Below are 24,646 nucleotides of genomic sequence, written 5' to 3' on the forward strand. Positions count from 1 at the left end.
TTAGGGAGAAAGTCATCATATTTTGAGATAAGGGCCTCCATCTATGGTCTTCTGATTTGAGGGTTTTGACCTTTGACTTTCACCGTTGACTTTGATTTTTTCAACACTTTTCCATAACAGCTTATGGTCTTCAAAATAAGCGTGATTAAGGCTCCTTTTGGTGCTAAGACGCAGCTTTTATGATAAGTGGTTTGAAATACTCCATAACCTGAAAAAAGTAGTAAAAGCTATGAGTTGTCTTTTCGTTAAGCTTAAGAAATACTATAATGCAGCAATATACGGGTAATAAAACACACATTTGGGAGCTGATCACCACCCCCAAATAGCATCTTGCTTGTCCTCAAGCAAGGATGAGAGAAAAAACTAAGATCACAAATGAGTGATTTATTATAAGTTATACTAATCTCATTTCGCAGAGTGCGATTGCATTGACCATATGCAACAAGGCCTTAAACCACTAGGAGTTCCCTAGTGGATGAGCTTTAAACGTCGTGAGAGTTTTCTAGTGAAGGTACTCACAAACTTCTTCTATTTAGTACAAAGGGCCTTATTTCCTTATTTATTCTCAAAAGTTCATACATCTCATTAGCGGTGAATAAGGACAAGCTCCGATCCTTTGAACTTAGAATAACATATGTACGGTAATTAAATCATCTAAAGATAAATGTACAAAACATGAGCAATGAAATACAAAAGCAGAGTTGTTTTCGAGGCTTTTGGAGAGCTTCCTTAAGGTGGGTTCTCACAGGGGTGTGTTGCAATCACAACTCTCTGATAGATTCACTCAAGGTTCGTTCTCTCAAGTGCAGCAGGCACTTATATTCCTCGCATACCCACAGGGGTGTGTTGATCACGTTTGCCACTTACTATCACACCATCCTATTCCTAATCGAGCTAGATGTCTTTTATTATGAGTTACAGGGGCTAGGGTGATGGTTTATAAAGAAAAATAAAGGGAAAACAAAATCTGATAAGTCAATAAACTGGGTTTTCAAGATACTTGTAATCATAGAAGAACCTCATTTTGTTCTTTCGCTTCCGAATTATGATACATTCTTTTAGCCCTTTGGCTTTGTGACTCCATATGATTTTAAATTTTGGAAGTTCTAATCTTGTTTTTGTTTCTAATATCGTTTTTTTTTTTTTTTTTTTTAACTTTTGGGAGATTTGATTGTTTTGGCTCCTTTGATTTTTATTTATTTTTGGAGTTTTGGTTTTTGATGGGTATTTCTTTTCTTTTCTTTATTTTATTTTCTTTCTGAAGCAAATAACTGTTCTATTTTTGTACAAGGTCTCCTATTATCTTTTTTTTTTTTTTTTTTTTATATCCATCTAGTTCTTAACTTGTCAGCTGGGTAAGCTTTTTATTGTGTGTTATAACGGGTTAGGAATTTTTGGTGAAGAATAAAAAGGCTTTTAGAAAGGGTGAAGGCTCAAGAGGGATAACTAAAGGAAAACTATTTTTTTTGGGTTTTTAACATTTATTTGGCTATATCAATCCAAAAATAGCATAAATTCTCTCTTAGGATATTGCGTGGTGATCAAGCAAGTGGATGTGTGGTATTTCTATCTGGACATCCTTTGTGTCATCACTTAATAATCATTCAGATGAGACTTTTGGCTAGATTCTCACAGGATATGGAACTTAATTATATTGTTCTAACCTTGGCTTCCGAAATTCACTGCTATATACAAACAAATGTTAATGCATGTCATTCATGAAAATATGCATAAACTATTGTACGTATATTAGTCTAAGTACGAAGAACAAGTCCTAACTTTATTGCTATAATGAGATTTCTAAACTTTTTATTTATCATACAAAAAGGAAACAAGACTTTTTAATACTAAACAGAAAAATATTTTTGGTCTTTTTCAAAAAAAAAAATATATAGAAAAGAAGAAATATACTATTATATCTACTATATAGAAAATGTCTATTTTTTTGCAAAATGTTACTATACTACCTCCAAATAGAACTATGTTTTGTCCTCAAAGTATGAAAAGATAAGGAAAGAGATTACCATAGAAACATGAGCAAAAACGGCGATACACCTGTATTCTGTTCTTCATGATGAAAATACGCCACCTCCAACTAAGTTTGGGGCATGGATTGTTTGATATAGAACGATAAATACATGATTTATTATACTAGGGATAATTATTCTACTATGAAATCTTTTTGGGTTTTTGTATTTTTGAAAACATATATGAAATGTAGAAAATCTAACATACATGCATGATTATTATTACCTTAAAAAGTTCAAAACGTAAAATGTAAACAACTATTTTTACAGACACATATGGAATGTGTGTGTGTGGGGTTTTTTTTTAGTTGGTTTTCTCAATCAAAAGATATCTCTAACCATATAGAGGTTTTTGACAAGAAGATAAAATTATATGTGAATCCGGTATCATTTTAGTTACTTCGGGGTGTATAATTTTCATTTTTATATCCTCTAGTTTTGAAAACTATGGAGAGATGTTTGAAGAAACTCGTACTCAAAAGCTGTGATTCTTAATACTAGTTTTTGAAAACAAAATAGTTGATCTTAGGCAACTTTCGTGTCGGCTTTGTGGCGAACCCATTCTAGATAGAGCTTCAGCTACGCGAGTTGGGGGATTTATTGCGCAAGACATGGAATGTCCTGACCCGGGAGAATAACTCGGTGATATAGGCGAGCCTTAGTAAGCAAAGCTAGACTCAAACCGCCCCTAGATTGTGTTGTTCTAGGGGTTGGTATGTGTAAAATCCATTGCCCGTTTTGTTTTTGAAAAAATCACATAACTATTGATGTATCGAGAGTCTTTCATAGTGAGAATGGAGAAAAACAACTATTTTGACAAAGAAATATAAAATAAAGAAACGAAAAATTGTATACTCGCTCCACAGGTTCACACTTACTTAAACGACGAGTAAAAAATGTTTTACAAAGAATATGCGAGATATACTGTGGACTAAGGCTCCAGCACTTACATCCACACACTCCAAGTGGAGTGGTCCGATTACCTTAAAGATGCACTCCCATGGAATGTATCAAGAAAACATAACATGAATATTTTATAGTCAGATATTCAAGACTATATATGCGGTCATTTTAAGTCAGATCCCCAAGACTATGCATATGATGAATGATATGATGTTAACTATATACTAATAATCTAAACAGTTGGGGATCTTTATAGAAAAACATATGAAAGCATAAACCCCCAAACAGAATGAAATGATGTATGTGGAGTGTAATATGCAGAATGATAAGAGGATGTTTGTGTAACTCATCATGGAACTTATGCAATAACCCGTCATGTTTGAATTGTCCAAAAAAGTGAGAGGTTGGTAATAGATGTACTTTATGAGGCTCAAATGATGTGGAATAGGACATACCAGGTTTCTCAACTACTGAAATGATGGACTCTAGCTTGTATTTGTTTATTGGGCAAAGTCTCTTTATTGGGAAGGTTTAAAAAATTATGAATGATATCAAAGGCAATTGGCTTTAGTGCGAATTTGAGGTTTATTTGAAATGGTTTCATGGTGCTGTCCTAAGAAATTGGTAGATTTTTTTATGAATGGATGATGGATTTCAAGAGGTGTTGAATTGGGGTGGTGATGGTTGGGTGGTGGTTCTTCACATGATCTCAAGGACTTAGGGAATTCTTCATTTAGTTTTGGCGTTTCCACAAGATTGTGGTTCATATCTACAATAGTAAGGATGTCACAAATTTGTTCCATCGATAAGTCTTTAACGACCAAACTAAATTGAAATCTACTTTCCACCATAGATTTTACTCCCTCTTTTCCAAGCACTTCATTTTATTTGTCCTCTCTGCCTAGATCTTCATAAATTTTCTTGATGCCAATTTCCAAGTGTGCCAAGAACAATACACTATTGAGTTTTTTCTGTCGGAGTTTTCTCATTTATGGGTGATGATGCATTAGGGCATATGAGAAAAATTGTGATTTCAGGCATATAGTTATCATCATAAGATTTGGAATTCACACGACAGTCAGGTGGAGGTTCATGGGGATTTAATTGGGCAAGAGTATCAGGATGGGCTTTAGCAATGGGCTTTGTTATAGTAACACCTTGTTTCTCTTGTTGGATGGGTTCTAGACTAGTGGGAAGAATATTAGTCTCAGATGTGGCATTATTTGAATCAAATTGGAGAAAACATAAGGTAGTTGCTATTTGCTGAGTTAGTGTTGTTTGCTTGGCCATTTCCTAGTAGAGTTGGTATGTGATGGATGGTGTAGTGGAATATGAATTTGATATAGATGGTGATGTAAATGGTAATTGGTTTTGGTTGAAACCGTACTCTGACTGGCCAAGTTGATATATGAATGGTGGTTGACTATTTGTCGTGGAACTCCATGAATTGTCGACATGATTAGAAAATTGAGGTTCGTAATCGTAAGGAATTCCCGTAGTAGACTCGAATTCGGTATATATGATGGACAATGGGATAACCAGTGATAAGGACTACCGCAAAAAAAACAAGGTTTTGAGTTTGCATTGTAATTCCATGATGGTTATGATGCATATTGATAAGACATGAATGCTCAAACAATGATGATGCACAAGCAGTAGAAATTCATTTTTTTTGGATTTTTGAAATTTTTTCTTTGGTCTATAATTTACTATGCCCTGTTCAGATAAACAATTGGGTGCGAGACTAGGATGACTATACTACACGTCTCAGAAGAGTAGGCAGTCACTTCACCAAGTGGTGTGCTACCAAAAATCTCACTCACGTTGAATCTGGGGGAGGGGAGTGAGGAAGGTAGTTGGTCCACCAGAATCTAGTAACTGATTACTCTAAATCCTTGATATAATGTAAAACAATAGTTTTACCTACTCTTAACTAATTATGCTATGAATAAGTAAAACTAAAGCTAATTTACACTATATGATCAAAGTTATCTACTCTCGTCTATCATGCAATATGTGGAGTAGAGAATTCGTTCCACTCTTAGTTTCTTAGACGTAAGTTTTCCTAGTTCAATCGATTCTAACAAAACATAATGAGAGTAATAAAATATGATTATACTAATATGGGAATTGAACTAATTTAATTGTTCTAACTTATACTAAGGCAATTAAATACTAAGATGTGAATATGGAGAAGTAATTAGGGGGATTCGATTCCACTTTGATTTATTCCTAATGTGCTATTGTAGATTATCGCAATCCTAACCAATAAAGATTAAGTAATTTATCCCTAATTATTCATGGCAATCTCTACCAACTAATAATTAGCATGTGAGGAAGTTCAACCCATTCTTATAGTGAATCAACTAACCTACTAAAGTGAAACTCTTAAAAAACAATAATCCTAACTAACACAACAAGTCTTTATCAAGCTTCATCAAACCCCTTTAATGGAGGTTTAGCTAGAAGTTATTAGACTATCATTAATAGAAGAATAAGAAGAAGACATAATGAAAAACAATAACTTGGCTTTTATTAATATAATGGAAGAGAGTCTAAGACTTAAAACTATATTAAAGACTAAGGGGCTATTTGTTTTTTTTTTGGGTTAAGTTATAAGAGGGTCTTATAAGACCATGTGTTATAAGAGGGTCTTATAAGATGGTCTTATAAAGTGGTTTGTTTTTAATTTTAAGTTCCTCTTATAAGCACTTTTAAAAATAGAAAAAATAAATACATGACATCTTATAGATGGTTATTTGACAAATATAACCCTACTTTACATCACATTTAACTTGAATATATTAATTTGAAATAAACGTATAGTTTGATTTTCGGTTTCAAATCAATTTTGATAATTAGAATATCGATTTTAGGAAACTACCTTAATTGGCGGTGGTAGTGGTAGTGGTCTTAATAGCACGGTTGTGGTGGTAGTGGAGGTGATGATATTGGTTTTAATAGCATGGTGATGGTAGTAGTAGTAGAAGTGGTGGATGTCTTAATAGCACGGTGGCGGTGGTGGTGATAGTCTTAATAGTACGGTGGTGGTGGTAGTGGAGGTGATGATATTGGTCTTAATAGTACGGTGGTAGTGGTGGTGGTGGTGATTTTAATAGCACAGTGGTGGTGGTGATAGTCTTAATAGTACGATGGTAGTGGTGGTGGAGGTAATGATGGTGGTGGTGGTGGTGGTGATGGTGGTGGTAGTGGTGGTGGTGATGGTGGTGGTGGCAGTGGCGGCAGTGGTGATGGTAGTCGGTGGTGGCTAGGGTAATGGAGTTATTTGAAAAATAAGATAATGAAAAAGGGAAGAAGAGAGAAATGAGGCTAGGAGTATATGGACGGGGGTGTTTGAATCATTTTTCAAGTTATAAGACTTATAGAATTGAAGTAGATCTAATTTTGGTACTTATAGAATTGGAGCCTCTTATAAGACATTTCTAGTAGAATGCCTCTTTTAAGAGGCAAAAAACAAACCAAAAAAATGTCCAAAATCACTGGGCCACATCTTATGTCTTATAAGAGGCAAAAACAAATGGCCCCTAAGTATTGAATAATTAACTAACTTAAAACTAATGAAAGAGTTATATGAATTAAATCCTAGGTAGTTAAGAGTTATGCCTTAGTCCTCTTTATATAAGAGAGGGCTAGGTTTACAATTTCGTGCATGGGCTTTGGAGCCATGTTTTGGGCCCTTAAATCAAGCCCAAAACCTAATTACTTAAGTCCAAAAAGGGTTTCTCTACTCGAAATTACTTCAATAGCCTTTTCGTCCACTTTTACTCCTCTGATTGGATCAAGTCTTGAACCATTAGAAAGCTCTTTCCGAGCTGGTTGTTTTGACATATAATAGGCCCAATTCCAAAGTCTGAGTCCAAAGATACGACCTGTAGAAGTTATGTTAACTTTTATGCTTTATTTCGATATGCCAGCATTGACTTTGACTTTTCAGCTTTGTCTGGGATTTAAAAAGGTTTTTTCTCCTTGAATCTGGGCCTTTAGTCATAGAATTTCTTAACAACCAACCTTTGCTCATTTTTATTGCAAAAGTGACATGTTTCTTCACATATTTGACTCCAATACCTGAAATACACAGAAGCACGTAAACAGTACTAACTCTTATTTATTATACACATAATTAGTCTAAATGTAATATTATTAAAGGGTTAAAACTACAGTTTTGGGCTCTTATCAATCATCGTGGCTATATTTTTGTCCTTTTCTGGAGGAGCGTCACTACTTTGGGCTCTAATTGATTGATTTTAATTTTTTTTTTTTTTTTGTCTAGGGCTTTCAAGAATCAAACAACGTCTAGTTTATCTACATTGGGTAATGACTTCCCAATGGTTGTTATGTGACTCGGGTTCAGCCTTATGCGCGAATGTAAATTGCAGTGTGGAAAGTAAATTTCAAACAATCACGTAAGCATGCTTGAACACACAAGGCATCCTCTTAATTGGGCTTCGAGGAGGTGTAGAATTTACCTCTCAAGCAGTGCTTACACGATGCTTAAGGAGTAGGCGACGTCGGTTGGCGCATGATTTGAGAATCAGGCCCAACCTTTCGAGCTTTACCCTGTTTTAAGTTACAATAAAGGTCCACTTAAAAATCTCACAAGTTGGGTTTTTGATAATTTATACAACTTTGCCTTTAAGGGCCCAAACTTAAAACTAAACTAATATTATACTAATCTAATTAACTAGTTTTATATTAATAACCTATATTAACTAGAGTCAAATGGACTTAGAGTGTTGATTAACAAGTTGATTCAAAGTATGTGAGCTATGATCCACAACTTGCCTCACACACTTGAACTTTCCAAGGCAATTAAAACTCTAATCCCTTGGTATATATAACTAAAGCCAAGTTTAACTCATGTTCATTATAAGGAATCAATCAAAAACCAATTTTTCATAATTATTTTTCTTTTTCTTTTTATCTCTAACAATTATAAACAAGTTCCACTGACTTCTCTTACTTTATCACAAAATCTGGGCTCGGAGTACAGGTACACACTTCTAAACAACTGATGCTGGAAAAAAATCAGGTACTGGTATGCTGACGTGGCTGGGCGGTCGCCCATCCGGTTCCAACAACTTTCGTTGATTTTTGTCTGTGTCTTCAGCTCCTCTCCAGGTTGTTGGTTCCGCACCCTAATTTGCAAGAAAGTGGATTAGTACTGAAAAACAATAAAATAAAATGACAAAAAAATTAATTTTTTTAGAAATGGAGATATGAGAATGATGCTCCCTTTTTATACTCTCAACCAATCACTCTCACTCCTTCAATCCATGACGGCGGCGTCATTTGAATGCTTTTAGATAATGGTAGTAACTTCAAAAGAGTTTGTTTTTAGAAGTGAGATTCATCCTAAATTGTTTAGAGTTTGAGTGAGGGAGATGTGAAGAAGAAAGGTAGACTCTTGTATAGATTAGAATGGTTCTAAGCTAATGAAAACTTGAAAGTTTTAATTGTTAGTATTGAAATGGCTTGAAAACATTGAAATGAAGATTGAAACAAACTTGAAATAAGAACAACAAGATGAAAGGAAGATGGAAATAAGAACAAGTAAATAACAAGTTTGATTAAAATGAAATAAAACAAACAATAAAGTAAAAACTTGAATTGAAAAACTAGACAAGAAATTAAACAAACCAAATGGTTTGGATCTTAAGACAATGGATATATGGTTTCTCTTTCCATTGCTTTTAGCTTATATACCCCTACTTTTGCCTTTTACAGATTTGCCCTTCTCCATTACAAATTAGACACCTCACACTTCACTTTTGCTTTTGCTTTTTGGTTTCTTCTTGACCAAAGTAGGTTTAGGAAGAAAGTCATCATATTTTGAGATAAGGGCCTCCATATCTGGTCTTCTTATTTGAGGGCTTTGACCTTGACCTTTGACTTGACTTTGATCGTTGACTTTGACTTTTTCAGCACTTTTCCATAGCAGCTTCTAGTCTTCATAATAAGCGTGATTAAGGCTCCTTTTGGTGTTAAGACGCAGCTTTTATGATAACTGGTATGAAATACTCCTTAACCTGAAAAAGACAGCAAAAGCTATGAGTTTTCTTTTCGTTAAGCGTAAGAAAGACTGTAATGCAGCAATATATGAGTAATAAAACGTATATTTAGGAGCTGATCAGACACTCAGACTGGAACTCTTCTAGACATGTACTTGGGGTTTCCACTAGTCCAAGACAGGGTAACTAGAGCTCATGTTGCTAGCCTAGTGGACAAGATCAAAGGTAGAATTACTAGCTGGAGGTGTAAGTTGTTATCTCTACAAGGTAGAAGCATACTCATCAAGTCGGTGCTTAATAGCATACATGTTTACAACATGAGCATACACATATGGCCTACGTACCAGCTTAATAAAGGAATGGGAAACTTTTATGAGAAATTTCCTAGGGACTATTGGCAGTCCTACTGAAACCAAGAAGACTACAATGACATGTGACAAGGTCTGCAAACCATATGAGGAGGGTGGGCTTTGTATAAGGAGGCTAAGAGAACTCAACTTAACCTTCCTAATGAAACTTGGATGGCATGTATTAAATAAAAATGATGATTTTGCTAACTTTATGAGAAGTAAGTACTTCACCATAGACAACAAAGTTATTAAGTGCAACGTCCCGACTTCCATTTGGCCAGGCATAAAATGGGATATAGAAGAACTAGATTTAGGTTTGAAATGGGTTTTGTGCAATGGCTCAAAAGTATATCTTTGGAAGGATGCGTGGTTAGGGCCTATGTCAATCAATCAAGCTTTGAACCGCAAAGATAGAGAGCACAAGGGGTTGCTTAGCCAAGGTAGCTAGCACTATTACATTGACCCCCCTCTCAAGTTCAATCAATTTTCAATGAAGCAGGACTACTCAAATGCCTCAGATCTACGTCATTGAAGATGATTACAGGGTCCGGACAATTGAGTTACAACGAAGATTCACTATTTATTCAGCTTTTGAGGAGGTAAGAAGGAAATAAAGGCCTAAGGTGCACTGGTACAACAAAGTTTAAAATCTTCTTGGTTTTCTTTCTCTGCCTTACTCCGTAATGCATTCTCATAGTACTCGATAAATTGTTTCAATGTAGTCTTCGAATTGATGTACCCGTCAAAAATTGCATTCATGCTCTCACTTCTTTGAGTACTTCACATTCCCGCCCAAAAAATATCTTTTACAAACACAGGAACCCAACGATGACTCTCTTTATACAAACCATCATATCTAACCATCTATTTTCCTTAAGATCACATTTCTCAATAAACTTGTTATATCTTCCTTCGAATTCGGTGGTTGTTAAGGAACTATAAACAGTTTGTTGCATCGTAAACTTAATTGACTCGTACTTCTTATGAGCCCGTAATTTTTTAGGTAACTTTTTCATGATGTGCCAATTACACCACCTATGGCGTGCATTCGAAAACACAATTTCTATAACATTTTTTGCCTAGTATGTACGTAATTATTGCATTAGGAGCACAACCACCCATACAACCAAGCCAAGTCTGAAAAACCCAAGAAAAAGTCTTGGTGTCTTCATGCGATATTCAAGCACAACCCAACAAGATTAACTGACCGTGATGATTTGCACCCACAAAAGCAGCAAACAGCATGTCATACTTACTAGTTAAGTAAGTTGTGTCGAACATGATCACATCACCGAACTCCTCATATGCTACTCTGCTCCTTGCGTCTGCCCAAAATAAATTCCTTATTCTACCATTGTCATCTAAATCCATTAGGAATTAGAAGTTAGAATTATTTGCTTGCATTTTTGCGAAGTAGTTTTGAACAGCTGCAACATCCCCATTGCCAAGCCTTAACCCTCTGGATTTGTCAACATAATTACGACAATCTTTACCTAAATATGGCAGTTTATCAAGTCCGCCCGCTTCCACCGCCAAAGAAGAATAGCTTTTGTTTGGTCGAATACACGCTTGATCATTTATCTAAAGTTTTCTTTTGACACATCAGTTCAATTTACGATTTCTTATGAAATATCATGACTTTCTTGGACTCAAACCATGATTATGATAAAGTACTACAAATGTCATCTGCCACTTTCCATAAGAATCTAAAACAGCTCTAAGCTTCGCATTACATTGGGTTTTGGTAACTAAATGCAATTTGAAAGCATTTCTTGAAGTGCTCTCTGTCTTGCCCTGATCAAGAACATGCAAAAAGCATCCATCGAACCACCCCATCATCTCCCTTCAACGAAGACCTTTTCTTTATTAGAATCCCATTCTCATAGCCGTATTAGCCGTAATATTCAAACAATCCTTCGGCAGTATCAAACACCATTCCTATTTATGGATCTCCCAGGCCACTTTTTCTTCTCGAACAAATTCATTCTCTATATCCACATCAACACCAATTGTATCTTCCAATTCTTTATCATTGATATGATGTCCTTATTTTCATGCATTTCTATACTTATATCGTCAAATTCAGAAATTTCTGGCTCCATTCCTGAAGGAAAGAAGTAAACAATTACAAATAATATAATTAAAACTTGGGTATATTATAATAAAAAATAGGGTGAACTAGTATTACCCCCCCACTAGATGAGCCAATTAGGATTTCCCCCCCACTAGATGGGAAATTAGGGTCTCCCCCCTAAATACACACAAAAAAAATTCGGTCAACCCACTTTGACTTTTTTTTTTTTGTGTGTTTTAGAGACCCTAATTCCCATCTAGTGGAGCTTAATACTAGTTAACCCTAAAAAATAACTTAGGTGTTGAGCAACAAATTATATTTTAAGATCCTTGTTGTGCAACCTATTTTGACCAGTACTTCAAAAAAAAATTTGTTTGTTTGTTAACAAAACATATTTTTAACAACAAACTTTAAAAAAGAAATATAAATTTAAATGATACATGGGAAAACAAAAAGGGAGCGAAAATATTGTGTTACCTTACATTTGAAATTTTTATAAATAAAAACCTTGGTATAATGGTGTGAAAGTAATGGTGCAGCTAATGGAGAAGAACAACTCGATCTGGTTCGGATTGGGTTTATAGGAGAAAGAAGGGATGAGAGAGAATGAGGGTTTGAGAAGTATTTGGTGCGTTTTTTGAGTTTGAAAAAGAAGGGTTGAGATTGAGAGACGAGGGACATGACACGTCAGTGTCCACCTCAGTGTGTTGGTTGACTGTGTCAAGTTCCTGTGTTAGTGTTGAATTACTCCTCAATTTGTCTATTCCCGATTAACCCTAAGTCTGTTTCAAGCACTTCAAACCCTGGACTTGGAAAACGTAAGCACCTCTATTTGTTATATAAAATTTCAGCATCTCAAAGTCGACATGTCAAATTATTTCATATGTGGCAACTAACATTTTCACATGTGTAAAATCCATGTTCACTAACGTGTAGTAACCATTCCACATCAAGTATTTCTCCCTGATGTGTAATAATCTGTCAAAGTCAGCTGTTTTGACCAAATATAATCAAAACACTAAGTGGTGATGAAAGAGATGAATAACGTATAGAAGTAGTGAGAAAAGTGATGGTGATCGAGAGAATGATAAGACTATACCTTTCGGTTGCCTACGTACCCAAATTATCAATAGAATAAAGTCTCAAGAATGTAGTTCTGTATGAAAAATAGTTTGATATTTATATAGGTAGAGTAGAGACTTCTTGTAGCTCAAGTAATTGTAATTTAATATAACTCTCAACTCATAATTATTATCTCTTTGATAATAAACGAATCTGGTTATAAATTAATATACGTAAGTGGCAAGTCATGTGGCTAGGGTTCAACCCTAGACGCATGAGTTAATGGGCCTGTACATCAATTCATGGTATTACAAATTGGGCTTTAGCCCTGTCGATTCAACGAATAAAGTGGAGACCCCTACTAATGGACGTTTGCCACGTAGGTGGGGGTCGAAACACCGCCCCCTCTTTGACATGTGAACGAAGTTCATATGGCAAAGAAGAAAAGAAAATCAATGAAAAAATGCAATAAGAAAAAAATGAGCAGAATGTATAACATAGTATGGTGTGAATACAAACGATGTGAAAATGGAATGTTGAGAAAAATGCGTGAATTATTGTGAACAACATAATTGGGGATTTGAAAATTTTGGTGTAAAAAATGTAATCTAGAAATAGTAGAAGGGATTTGAAAAATATACAAGAGTAGGTGGGATAAAATAGGACCAACGAAGTGTATCAAAATATTGAACAAGAGTAGAGTAGTAGAGTGAGAAATGGACATAAAGAACTAGAGAAGTGTACGCACTTAATAGCAAAATTGACTTGGAGCACACATGCAATAATTGTACCGATGGAACAAATAGATAATCTAATAAAATAGGGTCCTATTACTGCCGGACCCCAATTTGTGTTGGATGGACTCCCACAAAAAAAAAACAATTATTACAAGTATGCCATTGGTTTCAAAAAATCCAAAAAAAAACAATTATTACAAGTATGCCATTGATTCCCAAAAAATTGAATTCGAAACCCTAAACTTAAACGCGACCGGCTAGGTCGTTTGGACTAAATCCCAAACGACTTGGCCACACCGTTTAAGGACTTAGTCCAAACGACCCGCCACACGGTCAAGAGCCCAAAAAACAGAACTTTGAATTTTTTTTCAAAGTTCAAATCCCAAACGACATGGCCACATCGTTTTGAACTAAGTCCAAACGGTGTGACCATATCGTTGGAGACTTAGTCCAAATGGTGTGGCCATATCGTTGGGGATTTTTCTAAGTCCAAACGGTGTGGCCATTTTTTTATAAGTCCAAATCCCAAACGACATGGCCACATCGTTTTGGACTCAGTCCAGACGGTTTGGCCATGTCGTTTGGGATTTGAACTTTGAAAAAAAATTCAAAGTTCTGTTTTTTGGGCTCTTAATCGGTGTGGCCGGGTCGTTTGGACTAAGTCCCAAACGGTGTGGCCAAGTCATTTGGGACTTAGTCCAAACGACCTGGCCGGGTCGTTTGGACTAAGTCCCAAACGGTGTGGCCAAGTCGTTTGGGACTTAGTCCAAAACGACCTAGCGAATCGTTTAAGTTTGGGGTTTCGAATTCAATTTTTTGGGAATCAATGGCATACTTGTAATAATTGTTTTTTTTGGATTTTTTGAAACCAATGGCACACTTGTAATAATCGTTTTTTTTGGGAGTCCGCCCAACACAAATTGGGGTCCAGCAGTAACAAATACCTAAAAATATATGCTGGTCGGTACGAAAAAGAATTGAGGAAGTGATAAGTACATGCATGCAACGAATAAATTATTGCATGTGATGGGATCAAATACCATAGAAAACGAGGACTCCAAATTTAAATCCGGATTGGATAAGGCTTAAGCGAGTCTCCCACATTAAATTGGTTTGGATAATAGAATTGTATAAGGATTGGGATACTGGACCAACGCAAGATCGATAAAAGGGAACGAATATATAAAGAGATGGAACGTGATGGTGACTAGCTAATAACGAACAAAAATATCTGAATAAAAAAATAGTAAAAAGTGAAGGGATAGCGTGAAGTTTCGCAAAAATAATCGAGTAGTGAGAATCTAATTGGGGCACTATGAGGATATTAAACTTTGTGAGGTGGAAAAAAGGTGACAGATATAGCAAAGACATGAGGCCGCGGCGATTGTCAATTAAGGAGATACAGAAACTATTTGGAGATACAAAAGAAAAACTTGGTAATTATCTCTTTGATAAGAAATGAATCTGGTCATAAATTAATTTAGGTAAGTGGCAAGCCATGTGGTTAGGGTTCAACCCTAGACGCATAAGTTAATGGGCCTACACATCAATCCATGGTATTATAAATTGGGCCTTAGCCCTGTCGATTCAACGAATAAAATAGAGACCCCTACTAATTGACGTTTGCCACGTAGGTGGGGGTCGAAAAACCGCCCCCTCTTTGACATGTGAACAAAGTTCATATGGCAAAGAAGAGAAGAAAATCAATGAAAAAATGCAATAAGAAAAGAATGAGCGGAATGTATAACATAGTATGGTGTGAATACAAACAATGTGATAAATAAATTTAGATTTTCACTATAAGACTTGGTTAAAAGTTATGTTTTGTTTAGTACACTAGTTAATGCCCGTGCTTTCGGCACGGATTCCATAAAGTTATTATATATTGTAGCCCCCTAACAATCATTGATCTCAAAGTACAATAATTAGGCAAAGGAAGAAAACTCTTTTTATTGGCTTTTACACTTAATTACTTGCCTATGGATAGACTTCAACTTTGCAACAACATTTAAGAGCTACACCTCTTCCTCCGAACATGATAGTAATTAACTATTGGAAATAATTTAAAAAATTGAATCAGCAAATACTTGAACATCATTGAGAACTCTGTACTCTTCACAAAATAATATGTTGTATAGCAGTATGTGAAAGACCATTATCTTCTTTAGTTTCGTTACTTGTTTGCATCTTAATCAGTAACTCTTGGTGATTTTCCAAGTAATTCTTTGATTCTATATACTTGTAAGTTATGTTTATTTATGTCTAAATGGTAAAATCTAGCTAAATATTGTATAGTGATGAATTTGTGCAGAAGGCCCCAACAGCTACAGTGAATATCATTAGTGGTTGCTAGATGCTGGTACTGGAGAAGTGTAAATACTCTCCATTGTTCCAACAGTTGGTCTGTGTAATGGTAAAATACACTAGCATGTAACAATTCAATTGCTCGACAACTTTTCACATACTACAGATACATTCAAATCTTACCAAAGCAAAAAAAAAAAAAACCCCACAAAATACAGATTGCGCTGAGCACAAATCACACTTGATCTCACTCACTAACACACATTTTTACTATTAAGATTGTGCTAGCAGTATCTATATATATTACACTTTTTCTCACATTGTCAATCGTACTTTTATTCTATAAATCAATTTCAAAGAGGAAGCAGATTTTCAGTAGTAGCAACGGCAAGATTACCAATGACCAACAACACTACTTCCAATGCCGATTCCAATACCTCCATTGTCAACGGCAAAGTGAGAGGTGTAACAATCCAGTGAATATATTTGATAATAGTATGCCAAAGTACCAAAGTACCGAAGTCAGAACCAGCAACCAGCAACCACCAAAATAAAAATAGACGACTCCTAAACATACGCAATAAATGCATCATTTTAGACTGTTAGATGAAAACAATATATGCACTAAGTAGTAGTCAAAGGTGTAACACATATCAATTTATTAACTATGCCTATATTGCTAGTAGCATAGCCATCAAGGATCGGGAACAAATGCAACAAAATATAAGTTACTTGGTCAAGCAGTTTTATCTACAAATCGTGTAAAGTTTGACAGCAGTAGAAATCGTGTACAACTTGCACTTCATCGTAATGCCTGGATATAGGGATGTCACTTTTTCCAAGTACCATCTCTATGAGATCTATAGTGGACTGGAAGAATGGCCATTCTTTGTACATTGCTTGCAAATCTTCGGTATATCCCTGCTCGCATGCACCCTTTAGGCCGGCCCAACACCAAACCAAGCGGGGGAGAACAAATCTTGTCGTGTCCATGCAAATACCCATGGTATTGCACGAAGATGTCGATTCTGTTGAATTCTTGCTTCGTCTTTGATGCGCTTCCTATGTTGAGGAAACCAAGCTCGGCTTGTGGCGTAACCCTAGTTAAAGTAGGTAAGAAAGTCTGGGTTGTCATATACAATACTCCGATAATTGTTGCAACTGAATTTGGAAATTTCTTCCATAAGGTTACACCAATTTTCTTCTCTAGGGAGGATTATCTAGCTAGCAAAAGAATTATTACTGAACGTTAGCTAGCAAAAGAATTATCTAGTAGTATCCAAGTTAAACGAACCGCATGATGGACCTACCATTACAGAACCAGGTGGTTGGGACTGAATGGCAAGATACGTGGGTCCACCACCACGTCTAATACTTCCTCCCCGCCCATGGAATAGTGTTACTTTGATGCCATACTCATTGCAGGTAGCCACAACGTTCTCTTGGGCTTTGTACAGTTCCCACGCTGCAGTGAAGTGGTCAACATCTTTTCCAATCCGAGTACCCAACCATTACCTGTCCCACAATAACCCGGTGGAGTTTCTGAAGTTTCATATGGCCTAGACAAAATTATCCCATTTATTTATGATCGCGTTACCTCTTGTTGTCCATTGTGGTTTTTATGATGTGCTCCCCGATAACAATCAATTGCTAACAACTTTCGATCATGAACCAGCTCCTCTCAAGTCCTTGACGGTTTCAAATAGAGGGACCACTCTCAACCTATAAGCAACCAAAGGGGTCAGGGTACCTGGATAGAGCTGGTTGGTCTCCTTTCTTGAATAGAGCTACTTGCCCGCGAGCCAAAAGCGACTCCATAGCTCTTGGCCCTGAATAGAAGAGCTTGAGACCTTGGCTGGAACTTCGATGTTCTTGTAGCTAGAAAAGGCGAAGTTGATCCAGAGATGTGATCTTCTCTCGCGGAGGAAGCACTCAATTCCAGAGGCCTTGCCTAAGAAGCTAACTTTGCATGCGATACCTGAGCATCGGGCTTGTTGGCATCCGTCGTCAGATTCCAACTGCCCATCATCACCCAGAAAGTTCAAATCTGTTGTAGGTTGAGGGTGTATGACCTTGTGATGTGTTGCTTGAAAGTCAGTGTTAGGGGGTGGAATTATACATTCCTGAATTTTCTGCTGAGCAACCTTGTTAGCTGTCAGACCCAGACTTTCCACAAACTGTAGCAGGCTCTCCTTGTATCCATAGCCGCCCATCCTTCCTCTGTCAATCTGTAGAGTCTCAAGAATGTAATCACCATAAACTTTTAGGAACTAAATTTTTTTCACAGTGATAAAGAAGACTTACATGCACAATAGATTTGGAGCAAGTGGCTTCCTTTGAATTTAATGACTCGGTTTCATTTAGGAAAGATTTAAAAGGCACAGCCTTGAAGCGGTTGTCCTTCTCTAGTTCCTGGAAAAAAGTAAAGGAAAAGAATAGAGAATAGAAAATCCCATGGTCAAATTTATATAACAAATCTAACGGCATTTTAGTATATTATATTGATTACATAAAAACAAAAAAGGTATTTTTACATTTGATATAATATCAGTTGGATGGTTCAACTTGCACCCTACATACTAATTACTATGCATACTTTTTCTCTAGGAGTCTACTAAGGGCAGATGTTGATAGTCATAGAGTGACAAAAAAAAGTACGTTGTGCCAAAATTTTAGCAGCAAGTCTTCTATACAAATATAACTTTGAGTTAGTAAACAGTATATAAGACGTACTTGAAGTGTTGCGTGGATAAATTTTAAGCATATGCATGGATGAAATTTGAATCACCATATCAAGAATGTGGCTTACCGTTTGATGCGACATTGGAAGTCATTCTACTCAGTCTACCTACTGTATTAAGCTCAGGTTGCAATGTAGAATTTAAACTTCTGGTTTCAAATTTGGGCTTTCTGCCATGTCTTTTTTTCATCAAGAATTCGTGCTCAAGGTTTCCAGGCTTCGTTCTGAGGGTTCGAACCACCTGCTTAACCAGTTCGTCTATAGCTTGAGCCTGAAAAACTCATCACATGTTTTCGTAATAAAGGTAAGCAGGTATTTTAGGCAACATTCTCTGTCAAAAATGACTAAGAACTGTTGAGACTAAATAGTAAAGCAAGCACTGATGATTTGAAGAAAAGATGGTGTTTTGAGCATTGAAAAGCATCGCATTCTCAAATATCAAGAAAACGTCATGCTATAAGTATTCAAATAATTAATCAATCACAGTCCAACTATGCTCCCATAAACTCAAATATGGAAACTGAGTCATGTTTCACTAATTAGATATCACAGGATTCGACTAATAATCGAGGCATAGGGTAAAGATCTTGGAATTTATGTTAACCACACCGAGTGGACTACTAAGACACTGATTCTAAGAGATTTGTAAGCTCCTTGCTCTGTTTTTTTCTTTCATAGTCATGAAATCCATTGGCTCTTTAATAATCTCATAGTATCCCTCAACCTTCCAAAGCAAGAAGTCCGCTATAAATATTATTGAACTTTGACATTGGGGGAAAATAAATCAAGTACAAACCTCTACAGGATCAACTGGTGCAAATGAAGATCTCACGTGTCTTTCCCAAAAAGAATCCAAGAAGCGAATAATACTCTCATGAGCGAGCTATGCCCAAGTATTACCTTGAGTTTCATTAATCAAGGATTTATGTTCATAAATACTAACCTCTGCAGTATCTCAAGAACAACGCCAAAACGCTTTTCTCTGGCATCTGAGGTGTCGGTCGCTCTGTTGATGGTTGACCTGATATAGCAAAAACTACGTTTTACATAGAGACTCATTGTTACAAAACATTAGCATAGAACGTGTAGAATTTTACATATTTATGGCAAAACAGAAGCTCACCATTGTTGCCCAAGGGATTTTCATTCTCTACCCTTTGGAGTTCCTGCAAGAGCAAATGAGACTCTGAGCAAAACCTCACCGAGGACATTGGATTGTTAACGCGTCTAATTGACCTTTCTGGCCAAAGAGCAAGTGAGTTGTTCAAGGATCTAGGTCTATAGGACAAAATTTGAAATACTTAATAAAGCATTGGTAAGATCTGCTTGCAATACGTAGAAGCCATGCTTGAAGTACAAAAAGTATAGTGAAATAGAGAGAGAGAGAGAGAGTACCTGAGTGCAATGTGAGAAAGAAAGGTAGAGAGTGCGCCAATGACCTGTTTAATAACAATATGCAATAAAACTCATAGAAAACAATACAAAATAGAGAAACTCCTGAAAAAATTCCTATTTGAAAACATCATTTGCACTGAAATGATGAATGAAAATATATTAATTTAAACAGTTAAAAACATCTCAATATCTCAATCTTTAGATTATGGTAAAAAAAAATGATGCCATGAGAATATAATTGAAAGCGCAGAGAGAGATGGAGATTACCTGAGAAAGAAGTAGCGATATGGGGATCGGAGAGAGGAGTTATGGTATATACCTGAGATGGTCGAAGCACTGAGAGGTGGAAGGAGAACCCAAAAGGTTGTGAAGCTTTTCACAATTAAATTCTAATCTCGGAGAACAAAAGATTTGGATACGAAGGGTTTTCACATTTAAGAATTTGATTTATAGCCCTAATCTCACGTGGAGGCAATTGTGACCCTCGATTTATACCCCTGAAAACGAATCCTTGCCGCAAGTCAGGAGTTGTGTTCATTGTCAAATAAAATTTAATTATAAAAATAATAATAATAATAAAAGAAAGAAAGAAAGATAAGACGTCCAACCACAAAGCCTTTACATCTCTTATCAAATGTTGTAGAATGACTATAAATGGAGAAGCACGCTGAAAGAAGCAACATGATCAACAAATTGAAAGAATCAATTGTAGGCATATTATCACTACGTATGTGTGCTGTGACACGAATTGCTTCCAATTTTTTTTTTTTTTTTTTCTGAAATAGTAATTGATGGTATTGGTATAAATGAATCCTTATAAAATCTGTAGGGAGAATGATAGCTACAAATAGAATAAATCAATGAGTTTACCATAGTTCATAGTTAAGAAGGTGGTTAATCGATTTCCTACAGACTAAAGAAAGAGTGTACAAACCTTTGATTTTGCGAAAGCTTCTCAGTTGGAGTACTGTAGGGTAGTCTAACCGGTCTGAGATAGGAAAAAACAAATATAAGATCAGAAAGTGGAGATTGCTTACCAGGCGGCACTATTTATGAAGAACTATCGTGGCGTAGGCTTAAGTGAAGAAGACAACAACTTGAATCTTTGAGGCATGAGAAAGAATATACAGTGGAAGAAGCAGTTTGGAGAAGGCGAAGAAGCGAAGAGTTATTTTTCTAATCGTGAGACGGCAATTAGAAACGAAAAGGTTTTTTTTTGTTTAATTAAAAGTACTTGAGGTTAACCCAAATTTGAAATAGAGAAGCACGTTGAAGGAAGCGACATGATCAACAAACTGAAAGAATAAAAAAAATGAATCACTACGTATGTGTGCTGTGACACGAATTGCTTCCATTTTTTTTTTTTTGAAATAGTAATTGATGGTATTGGTATAAATGAATCCTCATAAAATCTATAGGGAGAAACTATAGCTACAAATAGAATAAATCAATGAGTTTACCATAGTTCATAGTTAAGAAGGTGGTTAATCAATTTCCTACAGACTTAAAAAAGAGTGTACAAATCTTTGATTTCGTGAAAGCTTCTTAGTTGGAGTAGGGTAATCTAACCGATCTGAGATAGGAAAAAACAAATATAAGATCAGAAAGTGAGGAACTATCGTGGCGCAGGCTTAAGTGAATAAGACAACAACTTGAATCTTTGAGGCATGAGAAAGAATATACAGTGGAAGAAACAGTTTGGAGAAGGCGGAGAAGCAAAGAGTTATTTTTCTAATTGTGAGACGGCAATTAGAAACGAAAAGGCTTTTTTTTGTTTAATTGAACTATTAGAAACAATATATGGAAAAGAAGAAAGGCCGAAGTGGGTGTCTGATATTTGATTGAGCTATAGGCGTTTGGTAATTCGCTGTAATAGAAATGATTCACCAAGCAATGTAAATTATTTCATGAGCGAAAGGGGAGCTGGAATTAAACTTCAAGAATCAAATAAGGGCATTATATCCACTAAACAGTAAGAAATATACTCAATCAAGAAGTCATATAGAGCATTTTCTACACACAACATCATTGCACCAAGCATTATGCTAGCAAAAGTTTCAATGTTTCAGTATGTGAACGTATGCAAAGCTTTATAATCCCACAAATAACCATAAAGCTATTTTTTGCACAAAATAAAGCAGTCAAGCAGGAAAAAAAAATCTGAAAAATGACCAAAAAGAAAATAATATACATATAATACTACACTTTGATTCCATCCATCAAATTTCAGCTTCTAAGACAATTCAATAGGGTTGAGTGTCTAATTAGTTCTTGACCAACTAAGTTACACATACAGAATACAGAGAAACACCAATCCAACATTCTACTGTCAAAGAATGAGAAGATTAAAGAGAAATACTAACTTCAAAAGCACTCCATTAGAAGAGTTGAAAACTATGAAGCAATAGCCCATCCAACAAAAATAGTGCAACCGCAAGTTGAGCTATAAAAACAAACTAATCAGTGGTCGCACAATCTCAAGTAATATAATCAAGTAGTCGAATAAAAATAAAAAAATCTAGCCAATTCGTTTTCAAAGTAGTTTATTTATTTTTTCTTCTGCTAACCTTATTAACATTGTGCCAAACACCAAATAGTTGAACTGAATCAATGAATGCAATGGACATAGAAGCAATGAAGTTCTTATCGAATATTGGAGAATCATACCTTCACTTTTGTTGATTGGTAATTTGAAAGAATATATGTTATCTGTTTTGCACCACTTGAATTGTGAAAAGATTAGAAAAATTGAGAAATCCCTAGTTTAAATATGATAAAAGACAATTTGAGGAAGAAGAAGAAGAAACTTAAGAAGCATTAATACCTGTGAAATTAGACCAACCGCGAAGCTAGAGAGAAACATGAGAAGTTTGAGAGCTGCGTCAGAGAGTTTAGAGAGCATGAGAGATGAGAGGGAGACTGCACTTGGGTTGAGAGCGGTGGGAACATAATGGGCTTAGAGAGGGTTGAGTTTAGATCATCTCAGGAGATGAAGAGTTTAGATTCGAGAGAGAGAGCCCGAAAGTGAAAACCAAGGGGTTTGCATTCCGAAGGGTTTTAACAATTAATACTTTTAATTATTCCTAATCCACGTGGCAGAATGGCAACCCTCGATTTATACTTGCTGAAATCAAATCCCAGGAAAGCGAGCTGTTTTGTTAAGTTGACTACCTAGTGCCTGGATTTCATGTAGTTAATGTGATGTTATATTATAATTTGCAATAATATAGATGTTGTGATATGTGTTATATATAATATAATTGTAAATGTGCATTTCGAGTAAGGTTAGCGTACGTATGGTGATTAGTTAAAGGGTTGACTATGTTGGTGTTAATACGCTCATTTTTTTTTGCGTGTAACTTGAAATTACACATGCAATATTTGTAATGGAAAATAAAATTTATAATGTAGGCAATTTGGAAAATGTAATGCACTAAAAAACAACACTTACTCCATAATATAGATTAATTTACTTTTACAAAATTTATCAATAATTCAGCGAAAGCATTTGGAAGTAGGTAAATAATGTATAACATTTCAATATTTCAAATAGGGAAAGTTGTATATGTTGTGTGTGTGTGTGTGTGTGTGTTTTTTTTTTTTTGCAGCACAAAGTAATTAGAAGTCGCCACGCCACCTTGGCACTTTTTTTTTGCTAGGTACCACGTTTCCACTTATCACATACGGTCAGTTATAAAAGCGTAAAAAATTTATTGCCATTGATCCATCAAATGTATAGTCAAAGTTTAGATATATGCACTCTGATTATTACAAACAACCCAAAATTGAAGCAAGAATAACAATCAAATTTAGCTATTCCAGTTTCTTCTAGGTGATAGAAAAAGACGTGTTTCTTGCTATGGGACTCTAAAGTACTTGCAGTGACTGCTTCCATACGTCTTGTTAGGCTTTGAAGAATGCAAACACATCTATCAAATTACGATAGGTCTCAAAATGGAACTATCAACACACTTCAGTATATTGAAAACACTTCCACGTTGTTTGAGTTCCAAAGAAAAATAAAAACTCATCTACAATTTTTTTTTTAGGGTACTTTTAATGGTTAACTTTCAGTGAACTAAACAAATAAATATAAGTCATCTTCTTATTTACATTAAGACATCTCGCTCACAAAGCCCAACCGACCTTTTGACTTTGCCGCAGCCATTAGTTTACAGCCACTTCCAGATCCTTTACAATTCTTGTATGCGTGTAGTAGTGTAGAGCCAAAACAACCACAACAACAAACTATGGTTCCAATGTCTCAAAATCTCTTTTACCACCATTTCCTTGTCAATATTTTGGATGTTTAAGTTGATCTCTCTGACATTCAAGGGAAATCATCGTCACTTTTACTAACATCTCACCCTACTAATTTCATCTAAACTGATCACTTATGCTCAATACCTCCTCAATCTCTAGAATTTGTTGCTCGACGCACATAGCATGTTATGAATTGGTCGGTCTAAAAACACAAATAATTACATATAAATACATGCATGGACGCTGGCTGCCTCTCCCAAAGTGATGTGGTAAGACTCGATGCTTGAAATCGTGCCATATTATGGTGTTTTGGCAAAGTAGCATCTGCTGAGAAAGCGATAAGTAAAGGTTTAGTGGCAGTAGGATGAAATGGCGGCAAAGCGTTATTTTCATGTACATGTATAAAAATGGTAAATATATTGAACAACTATATTTGCATGAAGTATTTGTACAATGAAGTGAGTAATCTTTTAAATTCAATAATGATGAAAGAAACAAAATGAAGGAAATCATGCTTCTAGTGCTGTGAAGCTAGTAAATTTATATAACAAACATGTCTTATGTTAATCTAATCCAATAGCACTACTCAGAACTTAACACGTTAGCCACCACATCTGACTATATATAACCATTCCTATAATTCAACCTTCCACGCTATTAGCTGCATCAGGTCCATTTCGATAAATAGTAAGGACGTCATTCATCAGTTTAGACCAAAGTCAAACCAAAGGTGTATAGAGAAACACTTTAAGAAGAGATGCA

At 35.7% G+C, this 24,646-nt stretch overlaps 2 long non-coding RNA genes and 1 pseudogene across 2 annotated transcripts; all 3 read right to left on the reverse strand.

The window, feature by feature from the left end:
* Positions 1-16,236: 16,236 nt before the first annotated feature.
* On the reverse strand, positions 16,237-17,699 carry LOC147496398 (phosphoenolpyruvate carboxylase 4 pseudogene; annotated as a pseudogene).
* Positions 17,700-19,347: 1,648 nt separating this feature from the next.
* LOC147496399 (uncharacterized) lies at positions 19,348-20,085 on the reverse strand. The gene is made up of 3 exons (XR_015197130.1): positions 19,889-20,085; positions 19,622-19,665; positions 19,348-19,392 (listed from the first exon to the last, which is right to left on the reverse strand). It is a non-coding gene; the product is annotated as an uncharacterized LOC147496399 (long non-coding RNA).
* A 913-nt stretch (positions 20,086-20,998) lies between these two features.
* Positions 20,999-22,614, reverse strand: LOC147496400 (uncharacterized). The gene is made up of 3 exons (XR_015196709.1): positions 22,446-22,614; positions 21,985-22,064; positions 20,999-21,194 (listed from the first exon to the last, which is right to left on the reverse strand). It is a non-coding gene; the product is annotated as an uncharacterized LOC147496400 (long non-coding RNA).
* Positions 22,615-24,646: the final 2,032 nt, after the last annotated feature.

The sequence above is a fragment of the Coptis chinensis genome, chromosome 5, assembly GCF_015680905.1.
Source record: "Coptis chinensis isolate HL-2020 chromosome 5, ASM1568090v1, whole genome shotgun sequence".
NCBI classification, from domain to species: domain Eukaryota; kingdom Viridiplantae; phylum Streptophyta; class Magnoliopsida; order Ranunculales; family Ranunculaceae; genus Coptis; species Coptis chinensis.